At 45.1% G+C, this 7,849-nt stretch overlaps 1 long non-coding RNA gene across 6 annotated transcripts; it reads left to right on the top strand.

Annotated features, from left to right (window-relative positions):
- Window positions 1-588: 588 nt before the first annotated feature.
- On the top strand, window positions 589-4,217 carry LOC109781766 (uncharacterized). Of its 6 annotated transcripts, XR_012189815.1 has the most exons (6): window positions 589-1,183; window positions 1,557-1,712; window positions 1,815-2,019; window positions 2,359-2,539; window positions 2,654-2,754; window positions 3,514-4,217. It is a non-coding gene; the product is annotated as an uncharacterized lncRNA (long non-coding RNA). The 6 variants fall into 6 exon arrangements; XR_005762674.3 differs by having other exon boundaries at window positions 616-1,712; XR_002237381.4 differs by lacking the exon at window positions 1,815-2,019 and having other exon boundaries at window positions 620-1,183.
- Window positions 4,218-7,849: the final 3,632 nt, after the last annotated feature.

Genomic DNA, 7,849 nt, shown 5'->3' with positions numbered 1-7,849 from the left:
TCAACGCACAGTAAGACAACTTTGACACGCAACAGTCCAACTACACATACGGCAGCAATTCAAACAAACACTGAAAAACACGCAACTTAATTACACAGTTTGACCAGATTACAAGAAAAATCAGAGCCTACAGTCAGCCGCCATACACCACCTCCGCCAACGACAAAATAACATGGGAATCCAGGGTAGAAACAACTCAAAAGAAGCAAAATTGACAACGCAAATATTTTCATACAATCCTCATATCTCTCCCTGCAACACCAATTCGAAAGTAAAACAACAGAAAAAGAAGAACACATTTACATGGCGGGCGTGGAAAACGACCAAGAACACCAAAACTTGTAATCAGAAATTACAAATGAAATTAATATCCAAAAACTCTAACATACCGGTAATTCTCACATCCAAAACAACAAACAGGACGTAAATTGAGGCCTACGAACACCGCCGTAAACACCAATGCCCAGAACACGTCCGCCGCCAAATACCCATGCCGTCACCTCCGGTGACTACAAATCGCAAAACACGACCAGGTGAGCGCGCGCACGTGCGGAACCCCTTACATGTCTCCTCTAGCAACGAATAGCCCGCAACATCGCGCCGGAGAACGCCCGGAAGCTCCACGTTGCATCCCCTGTTTCCGCCCGTCGTACACGCAGGAAGATCAGTTCAAAAGGAAAACTACGTTAGTCCAACCTGTAAACCACGTCAGTTCAAGAAGGGTAACAGAATAATAAAGCGCTTAACGCTTCTGGTCGTACGTCGTTAGCAATTTTGCAAAAACGTCCTTCTGTTTTCTGGTAACTAAACCCGCGGTCCCTTTTTAAGTGAATATCTGAATCTGAAAAACGATTCGTTTTTGCATAAAGACCCTTGTCGTTCGGAGTATTCAACCCGCAGTCCGAGCAGATTTGTAAAGAAAAAAAAACACGACCACACAATTAGCACGAGCTCGCCTCCTCCCTCTCTCGCCCACGAAGCCCTCGCCGCCGCCGCCACCCACGCCGGCCGCTTCCGGCGAGCTCCGCCGCCGCGCAGCACGCCATCGAGTTCCCCATGGTCCACGCAACCCTCCCCTCTCTCCATATTCTCCGCTCCCGGCCTCTGCCGCCCGCTCGCAACCCCACCCCCCGCGGCTAGGGTTTCGGGCAGGGCTTCGCCGGCGCGTCTCCGGCGGCCCCAGGTCCGTCCCTCCTTCCTTCTTGGTCGGGATCCTCATCCTCGCCTTCCTCTCCCTAAACACCGACCAAGCCTTCCCCTAAACCTGCCCCGTGGTGCTATTCCATCTTGGTTTTGTGAATGATACTGCATCTTGAAAAGAAGGGGGAACTGATTATTGGTTCAAAATAATTGGGGGACAGAGATGTGAGAGTTTGAGGGGTTCAACTTGGGAATTTTATACAGAGAGATGTGGGTTCAGTTGGGGATTTGTATCATATCATGTTGCTGTGTATGCCATACTTTATTCTTTGCTCTGCTTGGGGAGTTTTGTATAGGGTGATCTGATTTGTATCAGTTATATGTGATATCTGCTTTCATTTTGTGGAGCCCTGTAGCTTGTGAAATCATCATGTGTTCTATCTTTTGCGCCTCTTGTGGTCTTACCAATGGAGTTGGCTTTAGCTCTTGAAAAGATGGTGAATGAGAAGCTGCCCAACCCGCCCACTATAAGTTTCTCCTTCATGCCTATTTACAATAAAATTACTTTAAAGGTATTTGTGTGTGCATTCGTCCCACTGAATTCCAAATTATTTATCCGAACCAGTACATGCAAATGTCACACCATATCTAAGACGTCATCCCAAATTTAACAGGTAGCAACAAGGTGAAAAGATCCTCAGCTGGGCATCTTTATTGAGAATAAATTTCTTTAGGAGCAAGTAAAACCGTCTCCATGCAGAGAGATCTGCCATACATGCACCGTTGTCTCGAAACACTTTACTTCATTGTGTGCTTTACTAACGGAATAACCACTGCTGAATTCTTGTAAAAGTTTAAAGCCGTGAAGAAGATAACCAAGTACGTGTGATGCATTTTAAAATCCTTGTTCTCCCATTCACTTCACGTGGCTAACAACCACCAATATGTGACTACTCTTTCTGAATTAGTACAGATCAAACTAAAAACATGTAGAGCAATGGTGTTATCGTTTCTGAACATGACATAACAGTACAACTACACCACCATGTACGAATTCAGTATTATAAGTTTATAACAGTACAAACTAACTGTGCTCTTTGCCAATTCTCTAATTAAAGCCAACATGGGGGCTCAAAGGCAAATTGCCCAGGTGTTTTAAGTTCTTGGAGCTTTCCATGCTAACAAGAGGAGACAATTAAACTTGCCTTTTTTATGTAGGGTTACTCATGCAGTTTCAGAAGGAGATTGTGGATCATGAGTTAACATACCAGATGGAAGAGTGATGGGCCAACATATGGAAGTGCAGATCGAAAAACCCGGGTTTGCAGGATGCAACAATTGGTGTTGCGAGCAATAGCCAAAACCATCACTCACAAGAAATATGAGATCCTCAAGCAAGGTATTGATTCGACCCCAAAAAACTAACTTTTTTTTTTAAGATTTTCCTCTCTCGGATAAAGTTAATAGTTAATATTTCTGGGCCCCCTTCCTTTTATCTGATTATGTTTTGCAGACTTGCATGATGCACAGATTGTAATTGCTTGGCATCAACTATTCGCAACTACTAACTCACCATCAAAATCAGAACTTGACAAGGTTTTGAACTAACTGAAGGTAGTGTGCTTGCCCTTCTATGATACATGCTTCAAAATACTACTCCCTCTGTCCCATAAAATAAGAAAGTTTTTCAACCTAGCTACGTTAGCTTGAAAAACATTCTTATATTATAGGGCAGAGGGAGTAATTAATAATTATAGCTGAAATGTATAGAAGGTAAAAGGGAATAAATTGGTCTAAGATTGAGATAGGCAAGTGATTATCCAAGTATTCACGTAAAAGAGGGTGCTCCTCATTACAGTGAATAGTGCCATTTCATTTACACAGATGTTAGTTTCTTACACATTTCTAGCTTACACATGTTCGCTACTATCAAATTCTGTGGATCGAGGATGCTTCTTGATGGCTAGGTGATTCCCTGAAAGAGATGGTCTGAATTGGCGGCCATTGGATTTCTTGCATGGAATGGCTGTGACATTTCTCGGAGAGTAGAATGAATCTGAATCGTTCATATTAATTAGCCATTTCCTTAGTTACCGTAGATCGTTTGTTTCAGATAAAAAGTGATAACTTCGAATCTATGAGTGACCACATGTTCAGTCTTCATCCAATGTTTCTGGTTCTGCAATATGAGTCTACTATTTAGTTCGGATGCTTCTCCCTATTCAGATTCCAATGCATTTTTAAACTGCTCATATGATTCATTTTGCAATTCCTCTTGCTACCCTCTGGATAAATTATTTGCTCTACCTAAAGCAAGGCTACTGCTTTTGAATCTTGTGTATAAAATTAATATAGGTGTGTTTTGATTTGTAGGCTGCTTGGATGCTGAGAAATTAAAAGAGTTTAAACTTGTGCAGAAGAGACAAATCAGTCTTAATGTGGCCAAGTTCAAATTTGCTCTCCCGACACCTACTTCTGTGTTGGGCCTTCCAATTGGCCAACATATAAGCTGCAGGTTTCAACACTTACTGGTCATGTCTTGATCTACATTTCAGTTGAGTGGTCATTGAGGAGCGAGTGAAATACTCTTATAATTCTATCGATGTGTGTATTGTGTAAACTGGCTGCACCATTGCAGAGTCATGGATGCTACTCGGCCTTTTAGTAAAAACTGACGTGTAGAGTCTCCTTGGTTTAGGCTCTGATGATAGGTTTGGATTTGCTTCTTATTCTGATGTATAGATATCAACTGAAAAAATAAAGATCACATGCTAATGTGCAAATCGGAGGCTTGAGCCACTGAGGAGCGTGTCCGCGTCACGAGTGTCGCCATTCATGGGAAGCACCAAGATCTAACACTGAATGTTGTTAGCTCGCTCCTTCACAAATGAGTCTCTTAAGCTATCGCTTATCTCGCTTTGTTAGACAAACTGTTTATGCGACAGGGAAGGCTTCTGGAATGATACAATTGTTGTTCTATTTTTGTCAACCCACTCTGCTTAATCATATTGATTATTTTTTTCCCCGTTGCAATGCACGGGCATGTGGCAAGTATAAACATAGATTTTTGTCCAATCTGTTGTACCATGTGTTGCTATTTCTTCGGTCTGTAATTTTCTAACCATGGTAACAATGCTCAATTGCCTAGCTCAAATGATGTTGAAGATGAGAAGTAGCATCAGGTAGGATGCATAGTCTGAATTTTTGCACCGGGATTCAAATGATATCATGGCTCATATGATGCACAATATTTCTGAAGATCTAGGAGCCTATGATCGAATTTATGTTAGGACTTAGGATGACGAGAATAAATATCACATATCCTGAACCGGTGTCCCGAAGAACAAAAGGAGAACCCGACTCTCAATAGGTCCATCATTTTTTTCATCAGCAGCCCATTAGTTTTCTCCCGTTGCAACGCACGGGCATTTGTGCTCTATATATTGGGTGCATGCACTTGTCAAAAGAGGCAAGTCTTGTACCTAGCTCTCTTTACATGAGGATGATGCATGCATATGTGCAGGTCTGCAAAATCGTACTCCCTCCGTTCCAAAATACAAGTCTTTTTAAAGATTCCACTACGAACTACATACGGATGTATATAGACATACTTTAGAGTGTAGATTCACTCATTTTGCTCCGTATATAGTCCATAGTGGAATCTCTAAAAAGACTTATATTTAGGAACGGAGGAAGTAGCTAGCATGCTCGAGCGTCAACAGGGAAGTTATATTTTGATTCGTACCTAGCTCCTTACCATAGAGATACAAGGACGATGCATGCACGTGTGACGCGAGGCCGTTGAGTGCTCCTTAGATCTGTGCATGAAACGCAAAGCCGTTGAAGTGCATGCATGAGAGGATCGGACGATCGGCCGAGGGTAGCTAGACGAACTGTATGGAGCCGCCGCCGGCGGCGGCGAAACGGAGGCCGCTGAACTGCATATGCAAGGCTGGAGGCTCCTACGGTCGGACGAGGGTAGCAAGGGGATTAACTCTGCAGCGGCGCCGGCGCCGGCGGCATAGGCATATGCTAGGTCATTGGGGGTTTTCTCCTCGTCACTTGTTTTGTCTTGACCGTGGAAGCCATAATGTTTTGTGATGTATAATCTATATCTTTTTTTTTAATCTATAATCTATATATCTCTTGGTAGTTAGACAAATCAAAGGGTTATGGAATATATATTTTTTTCACGTCAAGGGTTATGGAAAACAAAATCTACGTGGGCTGATTTTAAAGATGGCATTGGTGGGTAATTTCTTTAACATTAAAGTTAATCTAACGGTTGTGAATTTTAGATGTAGAAAATTAAAGGTTAGATGTTTCTAATTATTGTGGTAATTTCTAGCCTATTTCTGTTTTTCTGGTTAACCCGTCAAATACTTTTTATATATAATAGATAGATAAATATCTTAGGCACGCTATGCATTTTTTTGAGGAAAAAAAATCTGATCCGTGAGTAAAGAAAAATCATGCAACTTATCTGCAGACTTGGATTAATTCCCAACTTGGGCTTTTAGAATTCTGAATCTTAATCACTCTATATCGTAATGTTGCATAGGACTGTTATTGGATAGGCTCTCTTATTCCTTTTTTTTCTTAGCTATCATTTGGGTTTGTTCGACTCTGATAGGTGTCTTACGTCAGGTGTGAGCACATAGTAACTCCGCATGTTTTCCACAGTAAGTCTAGTTAGGCGAGGATGACAACTTTAGTTGACTATCATGGTAATTTCCGTGCTCTAATTTATTTTTGATAGAAATTTGCCATCCCTACATGACTGAAATTGCTATCGAAAACGTCAGGACCGAAGTGCAACACACCTGACGTGTGGCACTTATCATTTGGTTTTGTTTTTGTTTTCTCTTTGTTTTTTCTCTATTAAGGAAAATACCGTAGAACAATTCGCGCTTGAAAAATAAAAATGCACTTCTCATCGAGGACTACCAAACTGGGATCGTTTTACACTGCTGACTGGCATTTACATGTAAGTAGATTATCCGTCCACATCATGTATGTAGGGGAAGTCGATGGCGCGCGACGACACAAGATGGCGTGTGCGATACGCGGCTGATCTGGCGACGGCGCGCACCGTCCATCTACGCGACGGCGAGCTCCTCCTCTGTGGAGATGCTCTGCGCCGCGTCCTCTTCGACGATGAGGATAGGGTGATCGACGCGCGGGCGCTTCGTGAGCACGAGTTGGTGGATATTGGTTTCGTCGTCTCGTTCCCATGTTTTTTGCGAGGGTGATTGACAGGATTCCGACGACCGCCGGAGTGGATCCACGGCGGGTCGGTGGGGGATCGGACCAGAGCAACGTGACAGATCCTGCGGTACATGTCACAGGGCGTCGCGCCACCGCACCCGACCCACCACGCATGGGGCCCAGGGGGCAGGCGCCACCAATGGCGGATGCCGACCACGTGGACGGCGATCCTGGACGCCTACCACCACGCGATGCGCCGAGGGGGAGTACAAAAGCCAAATCTCACCTCCCCTTGACCTAGACGCTGCCCTCTCGCATTTGTGGGCGGCGCAGCAGAACCCTAGATCTGATCCCCCTTCTTCCTTCTCCTGGTGGCGGGGTAAAATCGGCGGTGATTGCAGATCGTTCACCGAGATCGTCGCGTCTTCTCCGCGACCGCCAAATCCCATGGCTGACAAGGCGGGGCAGGGATTTCGTGGCGACCGCAGGGAGGGATTCGGTGTTGGACGCGCAGGCCGCGGCGCGGGTTGTTTTGACCGCGACGGCAGGCGGTTCGACCGCGGTGCGGGCAGACTCGACCGTGGCGGTGGTCGTTTCTCATGGCGGAGGGACTCCAACAACAACAACACCGACAAGACTGGCATCTCCGACACGTCCGAGGCCTCGCGTTGGGAGGCGATGGCGGCGGTGACGGAGCGACAGAGCTCTAGCTCCAGGGGCGTGTGGGTGGAGAAGAACAAGGGCTCGGCGGCTTCGGGTGGAGGGAGCTCGCACCAAGCTACTGAGCCGGCCCCAACAACTACTGCTCCTTCGACCTCGAGGGCCATGGCCAAAAATCAGGTGCCCCTTCCAATTCTGGAGATCTTTGTCCCATCTGCAAATCTGTTGGTCATGCTCCGATTCGTTGCCCGTTAGCTTTCTGTGAGAGATGCAGCAAGTTGGGTCACCTAGCTTCTATATGTGTGGAATTCTTGCCATGGGAGTGTATCGCTCCTATGTGTGCGTTTCAAGCTAGGGGGCAGGGTTTTTTCTATGTGCATGACTATTGTTCAGCAGAGCAGGCTAGAGAGAGATCATGCAATGTTATTATCACCGTGCTGAAAGGGAACCCTACTGTGAAACAGATGAACGATGCGTTCTTCCTTTATTTGGGTAAAACATGGAGGTGTTTTGCTAAGTTAGTGGAACCTGGTGTGTTTTTAATGTGATTTCCTAATACTAGAGAGGTGGAAAAAGCTTGCTATAGTGATCGCATGACCATGAAACCATGCGGGACAGTGGTGAGGGTTACTAGATGGAACCATGATGATGGTGCCAAAGATATTCTTGAAAAAGCTTGGGTCAAGGTGGGCATGATCCCGATGGACAAAAGATGTGAGAGGAATGTGGTTTTTGTTTCATCTCTGGCAGGAGTCCCTCTGGAGATAGACATGGCTACCCTGCATCATCCTGATTCTGTTAGAGTTAAGCTCGGGTGTCGCAATGTGGATGAGATTATCCC

The sequence above is a fragment of the Aegilops tauschii genome, chromosome 7 (assembly GCF_002575655.3).
Source record: "Aegilops tauschii subsp. strangulata cultivar AL8/78 chromosome 7, Aet v6.0, whole genome shotgun sequence".
Lineage (NCBI taxonomy): Eukaryota > Viridiplantae > Streptophyta > Magnoliopsida > Poales > Poaceae > Aegilops > Aegilops tauschii.
The sequence above is the reverse complement of the archived record's forward strand: the minus strand, read 5'-3'. Positions and strand labels throughout refer to the sequence as shown.